The sequence below is a fragment of the Ambystoma mexicanum genome, chromosome 6q (assembly GCF_040938575.1).
Source record: "Ambystoma mexicanum isolate Mex_15411 chromosome 6q, UKY_AmexF1_1, whole genome shotgun sequence".
Classification (NCBI taxonomy): Eukaryota; Metazoa; Chordata; class Amphibia; order Caudata; family Ambystomatidae; genus Ambystoma; species Ambystoma mexicanum.
The window spans coordinates 1185467965-1185480046 of record NC_090937.1 but is presented as its reverse complement, the minus strand read 5'-3'; positions in this window follow the sequence as shown (position 1 = coordinate 1185480046).

Genomic DNA, 12082 nt, shown 5'->3' with positions numbered 1-12082 from the left:
TATGGATCGAGCGAGTCACGTGTACTCAAAGAAGTCCCAGTCACGTGATATAATATACTGAGACTGAAATGTGTAATTGGAGGAGAGTGACCCACATGATGAGTCATGGGACGCACACTTTACCGTCCCGGATGTGATTCCTATTGAGTAAATACAAGCTCAATTGCTCGAAAGCACTCGTGTTTGTAAAGTCATCCTGTTGCCATGGAAACTGACACCAGCAACCGCCTATTGTACAGCTAACTAGCTCAGCCTCCTTAATGTAGAAAAAGTACCACTCTGAAAAATGTTAGGCCACGAAAGTCCTACAAAAAGACATGTGTAATAAAACGTGTTCTAAGAAATGTGTCTTAGCAGAACACCAAATACGATATAGGACACTTAGAGAATACAGCAATCCACTGTACAATATATAGAAACCACTCAAACATACATGTAGATAAGACTCCATAAAGTAAGGATATAGTTCTTTGGCTCAGAATCTGGCCATTCTGTAGACCATATTTACATGTAAATTGAGCATGGAACATTCTGAATTCTACCAACCCAGTTAGGTATAGACCTAGTGGATTACTCAAATAGTAGGGCACGTAAGGTCCAAGAAAGCATCTGTCTGAAGAGTGTTAGATGAAACAATTAAGTGAGGTCCTCATTTAGACCTTTTTGTTGAACTGTATCTAATAAATCAATCCAATACATCTCCCGTTGGGAGAGTACTGTATTGTAGTCACCACCCCTTGGTGGTTTTCTCACAACTTCCAAGATATTGAATTGAATTTGAGCAGCAAAGTGTCGTAATGCCTCAAAGTGTCTTGTGACGGGGGAGTTGTGCCCTGTCCAGCGTTCACGTGCTGATCGTGATGTTTGACCTATGTATAAGAGCCCACAGGACAATTGATGCTATAGATCACACCTGTGGTTCTGCAGGTAGCAAAACATTTCAAAGCAATTTTTTTTACCAGTCTGTGGATGCATTATATAATCACCTTTGACTATATTATTGCAAGATAAAAAGGGGAATGTCCCCTTTTTTTTGGAAGTAAAGACTGATTGGTCTTGTCTGGTTGCCTTTTCTGCTTTCACCAATCCATCTCAAAGATTGGAGCCATGTTTATATACCATCATGGGCGGTTTAGGAAATGGATTCAAAAGGATTGGGTATAACATGTGATCAACTAGATGTTGATCTTGTATATTTGAAGAACAGAAAGTATTTTTTAAATATTTTTTAATGTACGATTCAAAGTGTTTAGACTGTTTATTATGTTTATATGGTGTGCAGGGGATGGGAGTGTCTTCAATTTTTGACACTTTTTTTTGTCTGTAAGGGCATGTCCGTTTCCCCATAATAAAGTCAGCGAACAGCCCAGTGGAGTTCAGCAGAAGGCTGTACTCCCCTGGTAAAGTCAGACTATAGTGTAAATGGGAATCATTCCTAACACTCGCCCATCCCAGACCAAGGACAGGGGGAATGAATCCACCCCTTGATGAGTCTCATGTTCAGGTTGGTTAAACATTCTGGACAACCCATCAGCATTGCTATTTTGGACACCTGGCCTATGCTCAATACTGAAGTTAAAGCCTTGAAGGCTTATGGACCACCTGAGCAACTTTGCATTTTCTCCCTTCATGTTTGTTAGCCACTTTAATGGCTTATGGTCAGTTTGCACAGTGAAGTGGGTCCATAGAGGTAGGGCCTCAGCTTCCTTAGTGCCCACACAACAGAGAAACCTTCTTTCTCTACTGTGGACCATCTGAGCTCTCTGTCCTTAAGCTGGTGACTAATGAAGCCAATAGGGTGTTCCTTACCCTTCTCATCTACCTGTGATAGTACAGCTCCTATCCCAGTGTCAGAGGCATCTGTCTGCACAGTAAAAGGTCTTTGGTAATCAAAAAGTAATTTTTTCCGGTGCCTGGCAATAGGAAATTACCGGGGCTGCTGGGACTGTAATGCCCCGGTAAGTCACCATTGCCGGGCACCGGAAAAAATGACTCCGGCGGCAGCTGTGCCAGTATTTGTCATGTTTGCACCAATGTGTCAAACCAGGAGCTTGTGAAAACAAGGGGGAAAACTGTGTCAGCAAACTTTTTACCTCTTCTTGTTGGTCAGAAGTCAGGTGAGGGGCCAGTTTGACACCCTCAGTGGAGCTATCTGAAGGACTGCCCGGAAACAGGTCAGGGAGAGGTTCAGACTCCTCCTCCTCAACATCTGAAGCCAGCAGCAGTGCAGCGATTTCAACTATCGGGCTGAAAGCCTTCAGTCTATTTACATGGAACACTTTTGGAGCTTGTCCCACTCTTCCAAGGTCCACTAAATAGCTGACCTCACACGGTGACTCCACCACTGTGTAACGGCCTGACCATTTGTCCTGTAAAGCTCTAGGCCTTGTAGGATTCATGATCAGGACTTGCTGACCTGGTGAGAAATTGTTGAGGGCAGCTTTCTGGTCATATCAATGTTTCACCAGTGCTTGCCCTGCCTTCAGTTTCTCACTAGCCTGACCCATCAGGAGTACCATTCTCTTTCTGAGCCCTAGCACATAGTCTACTACATTGGTAGTGATAGGGGGAGTGGGCATCTCCCATCCCTCTTTGACTATTGCTACGGGTCCCCTCACAGGGTGACCAAACAGACGCTCGAAGGGGCTGAAGCCAACACCCTCCTGAGGTACTTCTCTGTAGGCAAACAGTATGCATGATAAAAGAAGATCCCATGTTCTTCTTTGGGTCTCTTCCAGAGCCTTAATCATGCTCTTAAGGGTTCTGTTAAACAGCTTAACGAGGCCATTGATTTGTGGGTGGTATGCGGATGAAAACGTATAGGTGACACCACATTCCTTCCACATGGCCTGCATATACTTTGACATAAAGTTGCTGCCCCTATCAGACACAACTTCTTTAGAGAAGCTAACCCTAGTAAATATGGCAAGTAAGCTTTTGCAACTAACTTGGCAGTCACAGGGCCGCATTATAAGGCTGGCGCTCCCGTAATGAAGGGGGCCGGTACGGGACCGGCCCCCTTCATTACGGGAGCACCGATTACGAGCTTCCCTTTGCGGGACCCAGATCAGACGCCTGGTAAAACCAGGTGTCCTTTCCGGGTCCCGCGAGGGGAAGAGGGAGGTAATAACGGGCCAGATGTAATCTGCCCGTTATAACCTCCCTCCCCATTCCCATTGAGCCCTATGGGGGCTCAAATGGGGATGGGTTCCTGCAAGGAGGACTTACCGGGTCCTCCTATGTCGGAGTAACCCGGAAAGTCCCCATTGCAGGAACCCGGTAATGGAGCTCGGTACTGGGAATGGTACCAATGGAGCTTGGATTGCTGTGTCACTTTTACCAGATAACTGGCATGTGACACAACTCCTGCAGTGACCTTCTACTTGCACCCCCATCTTGGGTTGAAGTGCATGGTTAACCTTTGCTTGGTTCTCTTGATAACAAGGTGACCAGCAAGGGGGACCTCATGCACCAACTGCAAGAGGAAGGGTCTTGCAGCAAGGGGAACCACCAACCTCCTATGGTCTTCTTCTGTAGGCTCACTGTAGAGGAGCCAACCTTCCCAATAAATCCTATTCTTCCCAGGAGGTTCACCCTCAAGCTGGGAGCAGGCCTGCCTCCTTAGGTCTTCCAAAGATGGGCACTCACGTTGGCCCTTACTGAACTCAACCCTGTCAGGGATCAAGGATTTCAGGCAACACCTCTTCCTCGTCAGGTTCAGGTGTTTGACCAACTACCTCCAGCTCAGTGGTAGGTGAGTTAGGGTGGATGTTTTCTTTCCCTCTTACTTTTTATGACTCTGTTAGCCTTGGGTTTCCCCTTTGGCTTAGGCATGGCATTGACTTGGCTTATGCAGCCCTGGTTTGTGACCTTGTGCAGGGTCTCTCTGTTGTGTCACCCATAAGCCCTAAAGCTCTGAGATCATTCCCCACAGTACCTTTCCTGTGATATCTCTCTGGATGCTCACTGGAATCCTGACCACTGTACCATTTATAGTAAGATTTACAGGCATAGATGGGAACTTGAGAGGTGGGCCATCAGCCAACTTAGTGGTTAACAGATGAGCTCTGGCAACTTCCTCTGGGTCTATCAAGGAAGAATCCACTACTGTTCTGCTGCACCCACTATCCCTAAGGGGAGGAGTATCAACTATATTGACTAGCACACTGTCTTTAAAATAGTGCTTGGTATAATAATCCTAGCATAAGCCTCTGAGACTTTAGGCTCCCAGGAACTCAGGGAAACTAAAACTATTTCAGACTCTATCCCACTGGAGAAGAAGTCTGAAGAGAAGGATGCCCCTGTGTTCTTTTCTTCCTCATAGGACGAGAAGGCCAGATTCACAGAGTGGACCCCAAGGTTTTGACCTTACACCTGGGGTCCCCCTTCACATGGTCACTTGCTACCTTCTTTCTTTTTGTAATCTCTAAACCTCTTCAAGTATTGGGCACAAGTCTTCCCAAATTTTAAGAGGAGAGTCTGCTTCAACATTGCAAAATCTACTCTTTCAGCTTTTGACAATTCTATAATAGCACTGCAGCCAGAATGGGGTAGTCTGCTGAGCAACCAGGCGATCTTATCAGCATTTGTAACCTCTTGAACTTCACATGCACACTCAAATGCATTCAGCCAGTCCATAATGTTATTCTTTTAATCATAAACACTGAGCAGATCTTTAGGAAATCGTGGATGAGAGCCATGTCCAGATCCTTTGGATCCATTGGAAACTTGAAACTTGGCCAGTTCCAACTGGTGATCCCAGTCCTTCCGTTTTTCTGCCTGCTATACATTCTGCTTAGCCATGTGAAATTCAAGCTCCTTCTCCTTAAACAGCAGCTCTTGCTTCTTGAATTCCAATATGGCCTCAGCATCAGAGCTTTCAGGGGAAAAATAGGCCATTGCATCCTCTGTCCTCTTGGGCACCATGGATGAGGGCAGCAACAGAACTGCTTGTTCTGCCACTGGAAGCAGCTCCACCTCCTTCTGAACTCTCATCAGAGATTACGGCATTAAGTTGCAACTCGTGCCATCCCGTGATTCTTTGAATCATTTCCAATTGTGTGCCTTAAGCAAGTAAACCTCTCTCAGCACACATCATTCTAAGGGCCTCATTAGGACTCTGGCGGAGTGGGTTTCCGCCAGCGCTAATCGCGGCGGACCCGTCCGCCGTACTACGAGTTCCCTTAGCGCCATGGAGGTTTTCTCCGCCTGGTTTTACCGGGCGGAGAAAACCATGGCGCTAAGGGACCTCGTTGTTAATTACGCCGCCGTACTTTACGGCGGCGTAATTAACTCCTTCCCCACTCCCATTATACCCTATGGGGCAGGAATGGGAATGGGGAAGGGTAAAATGGGGATTGGGGATTTACCGCTCCGCCTAGGTCGGCATGGGGTGGTAAATCCGCCAACCCCCATGGCGCTATCGGCGGCTTTCCGCCATGCTCCGCGGTGCATTTAGCACCGCGGATTCCGCCAGGGTCGTAATGAGGGCCTAAGTGTTTCTGATTTAGAAGCATTTAAGGTTACATTGGTAATTGTTTCCATAATTCCAGATAGGTCTATGGCCTTTACAGTTATCACTACTATGGGCCTCATCACGAGTTGGGCGGTAACGACAGCGCTATTAGCGCTGGCGCTATCTGCCCTACCACCAAACCCACTGGCCCTCATTACGACCCTTGCGGAAATCAACCGACCGGACCGCCACAGCGTAAATAGCGTTTCCGCCATTGCACGAAGGAGCAAATTGCGGCCCATTCCGACCCATCGGGCACGAGCACCACGGCATGGCGGAAGTGCAAAGTCCGCGATGGCGGAAATGACCCCAAAACGGCCCACACCGCCGCCGTACGGCGCCCTAGGTGCAATACCGCCACCCATCACAGCGGGCACCGCAGAGTGCGCCTACCGGAAAGTACGGTGACCGGAAATATACGGAAACGGAAGTTAAAACATGGGCCCGGAACGGGAAACATCCCGCCGTGCACCCATAAAACCACTAAAACCACACAACCACTAAAATCACTACCCTGAGACACACCCCAACCCGTCATCCACCCTAGCGAAACCAAGAAAAATGGGAAAAGTAGCGAAGAAAGCGTGCGACCGCAAGCGGCAGGTCCACTTCTCCCGTGAGGAACTCACCGTGCTAACAGAGACCCTCCAGGAGAATGCCGCCGCCGTCTTCTCCACGCAAATGACCAGGACGGCACTTGCCAACAAGAAGGCCATATGGGCTCTGGTGGCACAGCGGGTAAGCGCGGTGGGGACCGCACCCCGCAACCCACAGCAATGCAGAAAGCGGTGGGACGACCTGCGGATACGCGTCCGCAGCATACTCTCTGCCAACCGCAACATTGCCACAGCCACCGGGGGAGGTCCTGAATCACCCATCAAGTTGACCCCCTGGGAAGAAATCTGTGCCTCCACCATCGGAATGGAGAGCATAGAGGGAGTCAGAGGGATGGAGAAAGGAGTGCAGACATCAGAAGAATCAGGTAGGTGGCCCAGATAAAACAATGCTAAATCCACAATGTCCAATCATGTGAAGTACCACGTGCCCACATAGTGCAACAGGAACACATGTCCAGGAGAACGTCCACACACATCGCCCTGATAGTGCACCTTAAAACCACAATAAATACATAAATAATTAAAAACCCCTAAAACACCCCACATGTCCAGCAGGCACACCCTAACTGCAGGCTGCCAAACAACTGCACCCTCACCCCACACACAAATAAAAGCACCTCCAAGGCACCGACCCAAATCACCCTCATGTACCACCCCAATGCATGTGATACAATGCCATTCCAATACCCACAGACCCATTAATAACCCTCGCCCTCCTTTACTCCACCACAGGCTCCGATCCAAACGACGAGCATCAGGACACCCCTACCAGCACACCTGCAAAGAGGGCCAAGACCAACGGCCAAAGACCCTCCACCTCAGCTGCACGCATCAAGACACGGCAGCAGCACAAATCAGGTGGCAGCACAGAGGGGGGAACATCAACAGGCACCCCAGCAGCCAGCATGCCCACAACACCACCACCACAGGTCCCCCCAACGGATGCCACAGAAGGCACTGCCTCTGGTGGCAGCAGCACCATAGGTGACACCCCATTGATGGCAGCATGCTCCGACACAGAAGACGGGGATGTCGAAGTCAGATCCATCCATGACCTGTCCCATTCCCCCTGTCTGTCCCATCCCGTACAACATGAGGATACCACGCAGGGGCACCCACAAGACGACGACTGGCCATCCCCCCCAAGCCCTGTGGCAAGGCAACATGAGGTCAACAGCCCCTCTGTGACACCCCCGCAAATGGCCATGGCCCAGCAGAGGCAACAGTCCCTCGACCAGTTAATCGTGCAACAGCAGCAACTGGCCACGCTCCTCAAGGACCATGCCGATGAATGTGGGGGCACTAAGGCAGACATAGAAACATCAACTGAGACACTCAGGGCACAAATGGAGAGTAGCACCGAGAGCCTGAGAGTCCAAATGGAGAGTAGCACCGAGAGCCTGAGAGTCCAAATGGAGAGTAGCACCGAGAGCCTGAGAGTCCAAATGGAGAGAAGCACCGAGAGCCTGAGGGGGGAACTGCATGCGACGTCCAAAGACGTATGTGCCGAACTTGCCGCAGTGCGCCGTGTGCTCACTGAGCTCTCACAAACCCTTAGGGACATGCATGGACGTGAGCAGGCAGAGACGTCATCCGTTGCAAGTTCCGTCCAGGGCAGCCCCCAACGTAGATCTGGGAGGAACCTGCGCTCCACAGGCAGGGGTGCCCCTGATACCCGCAGAGGGGGCTTGCAATAGCGACAGCCCACTGACAATGAGCTTCTTTGGACACTGGTGTTCGGGGGGGAGGTAGGAGGGTGGAGGGGGTGTGTTGGGCTCACTTGGGTGGCGGGTCGATAGGGTGTTCTACATGATATCACATATGCCATAAACAGTGCACGATCAACCAATGAGATGTGTGGACAATGATCTTTGTGTACTAGGCCATCATAGGCGTACAGTCCATATTGTGCATGTACCAGACACACACAGTGCCACGAGTCCCGTGTCCATGTATCAGCCACCAGGCGTGAGTGCTAGAAGCATGCATCAATGAGATGCTGACGAATGTCACGGCCCTCCGGTGCCTCGCAGACTCCTTGAGGTGCTGCCACATCCCCACCCTCATCATGACCATCATCAGGTGCTTGCAGTTCAGCGTCAGGGGGCATGGGCACATTTCTACGTACGCACATGTTGTGGAGCATGACACATGCCATCACCATCTTTGCAACCTTCTCATGGCGGTACAGGAGTGCCCCGCCAGACCTGCTGAGGCAGCGGAAACGAGTCTTCAGTAGGCCGAATGCCTGTTCAATGACTACACGGGTACGTGAGTGGGCATGGTTGTAGTCCTCCTCATGCTGGTCCCGTGGGTTCCGGACTGGTGTGAGGAGCCATCTCTTCAGTGGATACCCAGCATCACCTGTATGTGGACGAGAAACGTATGATGTGGAATGCCATTGCTACGTACGCACCCCCCCCCCTCCTGGCAGTTCATTGCCGCATCACATACCCCACATCATCATGCATGAAATGAGACTCACCGAGTAGCCAGGATCTGTTCCCTGCGTGTCGCTCCATGTAGCGTGGTATAGTAGAGTTCCTCAAGACCATAGAATCATGGGTTGATCCAGGGAATCGGGCACAACAATGTGTAATGATCCTGTTGGAGTCACACACCATTTGTACATTCAGGGAATGAAATTGTTTTCGGTTGCGGTACTGGGCCTCCATGGCATGTGGAACGACCAATTCCACATGGGTGCAGTCGATGGCACCAATGCAACCCGGTATGCCGGCAAGTGCATGGAATCCCACTTTTGTGTTGGTAATTTCCTGCTCCGAGCGTGGTAGAGAGATGTAGTCGTCTGCGTGCTGCAGGAGGGCATCGAGCACTTGCAATAGTGTCCGTGAGAACAGTGGCTGTGAAATGCCATGCAACTGTCCGACTGTGTGCTGGTAGGTGCCTGTGGCCAGGAAGTGTAGTACAGACACCACCTTCAGTAGGGGTGGGATGGCGGTTGGGCTATCTATCATGCTGACAAGGTCAGCCTGTGTCATGTCCACGATGGCGGCTATGGTGTCCCGGTCCAAACGGTAGAGGGTGTGGATCTGCTCATCAGTGAGGTTGAACGGATGTGCTCGGAGGCGTGGGATTGCGGGCTGCCTGCGTGGTGGTAGTGGCTGTGCTGGCGGCCCTTGCTGGCCCTGCCTTGCCCTCCTCCTCCTCCTGCGTCTCCTCCGTGCGGCCGGTTGTAGTTGGTGTTCGTCTTCTTCTTGGAGTTGGAGCACTTGCAGTGCTATCAGGTCCCCCAGGGCCAACATCGCGAGTCCTGCCGGTAGCATTTCGGAGTGGGTGTGGTTGTGGGAGGAGACTGGGTGTGCAATTTATGTGTTTTCAGGCTGTATGGCCTCCACCTGTGGTGATTCATTCCACCTGTGCAAGCTGCTCTCCCCTTTGGCCGAGCACGTCCCGCACACAACGCTGCAATGTGACGCATGGCATCTTGCTCTTGCATTCATGTATTTGTACCCGATGGCCGTGTAACATTTGTTGATATGTACATTCGGCTATGGTCCCATTGTTTCACATACAATCTTTGCAGTCGCGAACAGACTTGTGATGGGTCAGTGGGACGTAGTACTCGAGTAACGGTGGGCCCTCATGCATCACTGTACCGAGTTGCAACGACGGGCGGGGCGTCCCATTCGTGGGTGAAGGCAGTTGCCATTTTCACACACAGCCGCACTCGATGGATTAATTAGTGATTTCAAACGGCCACAGATGCCTCTTCGACGTGATGTTGCAAATGAGGAATTCGAAGGCCGGCGCTTTCGGTTTTCAGCTAGCGCCGGGGAGATGCCCACAGGTCTGACTGCAAATATAACGTTCTTTTGTTCGATGTCCTTGAGACAGGGGCCATGGCGAGGAAGCAATGATTGATATGAATAGTTTTGGATGCGCAATAGTGACGTGGGCGATGAGGCCGGACGTTCCCAAATACATGTAACTTCACAACACTGGAATTACGGGCTGGGGCACTGTGGATTTTGCAGGCTGCATAACGCACAGACTCAATGGAAAGTTCGAATGTTTTGTGAGTAAATATTCAGGCGTTTTTATAACAGGATGAGGGAATGATGAATGGATGCATGGGCAGGTGATTTGATACAGGGTTTGCCATGTACAGGGCTTGTTGGAATCTATCCGCCTCCCCTGCGCTATGTGATGCAGGGCTGCCATAGTGGGACCATCGTCTATCTGGCCTTGTTGAGCCCTCCCTGTCTCGACGCGCCTTCAGACACTTGTGTCCATGCACGTTAACATTCCCATCTGATGGAATCTGTTCTGACAGACGCATGCACAGGTACACTCGTTTGTGATGGTGTTTACACCTCGATATAGATAGTTATGAGTCGCAAGTGGTTTCGGGGTGGTGACGATCCTTTGGAGTGGGCTAGCATGCATATGACTGTGGATTTAGTGTGATCATTGAAGTGAGTTGTTCGAATGTAGTTCTGATGGCCATTCTGTTCTTTTTCTTTTCTTTTGGTTGACAGGTATCTCCTCCCCTTTTGCCACTGCCATCTGTATGCCACTCCTGCAGATGGCGTTTACTCCCGACACCTGCTGCTTCGTGTTAATCAGTGGAGCAGCATTACGATCTTATGGGACGATCGCCAATGGGCCACATGCCCTTACGCAGTACTAGTGGCTCGGAGCAACATTTCGGCCTTTCAGCTGGACTAGTGCCTCCCCATTGGGACGGCCCTGCGGGTCTGTGCGCTTCCATGTTGCCTTTTCGTACGTGAATGTGGCTCTGTGTACCATGATGGAACAGGGCGTCACACAAGTAGTAGCTGGTCATTCCTTGCGGATGCAGCCCACAATGGTGATATGTGTTTTGGAGTTCATGGACTAATGGCTGTATGGGCTTGGTGATTTAGTTGTGCATTAAATTTCTATTCTGATATGGGCCGTGTAGCGTTCTTCTTTGCGAGTGATGTGGCATATTCCTATTTGGGGAGCGATGTATTGTGAGGAGATCTGCATTGGGTTCCAGCTTCGGAGTTTAGTCGCGTGGTACTGTGCTGGGCGCGTTTGCCTACGGAGCCCAGTGAGGTCAGGGATGGGGGCTGCCAATGTGACTGTTTGCATGTTGTCATGCTCAGGGGCGGGGGAATGGGTTTTGTGTAACAGATGCCGGTCAGCCAGGTGGACTGGTGGCATGTTGTGATTTTCTGAATATTGCTGGTCACAGGTGCCTGTGTTTGCGTGCGTTTCGGGGGGGGGGACTGTGGTCATGTCCATTGGAATGGCTTCTGTATTCGTGCCATCTGTGCCCTGCAGCTCCCATTGGCCCCTCTTGTGTTTCTTTTGTTCGTTGGCATGCATGGGTGACTTGTACATTTCACTGGTTGCATTGTGACTTCATTGCACCTACGGGGAGTTGTACTTTGTGGGCAGGGAGCGGTGTACAGGCACTCAGTGGGGCCGTTTACGGTTGATTCGCGATGCTGTACTTCTCACCATGGCGGATTGGTGCTTTCCGCCATGCTTGATGGCGTTAGGTACATGTCCGCTAGGGTCGGAATTCGCGTACCCTTGCGCCATGGTGGTATTTACGGTTTGGCATGGCGCGCGCGCGTACTTGGTGCAGTTAGCGTTGGCGTTCACTACGGTGTCGCTAATGGCTTCGTACTTTGCGGTGACGGGTCATAGTCGCACCGAGCGGTATTCGATGGCGGTATTGCATTTCCGCCATCGTTTTTCGGATTCCGCCAGGGTCGTAATGAGGGCCACTGTCCCCATTCCCCATTGAGCCCATTCGAGAATGCCCCATTCCCCATTGGGCTCAATGGGGAAATTTCACGCTCATACCGCCGGCGGATTTCCCGCCAGCGGTATGAGCGCAAATGTTCGGCGGATTTCCCCCCCTGGGGAGAAATCTGCCAAAGCCCTGATTTGGTGGACCTTTAAATCCGGCGGTAACAGCGCTACCGGATTT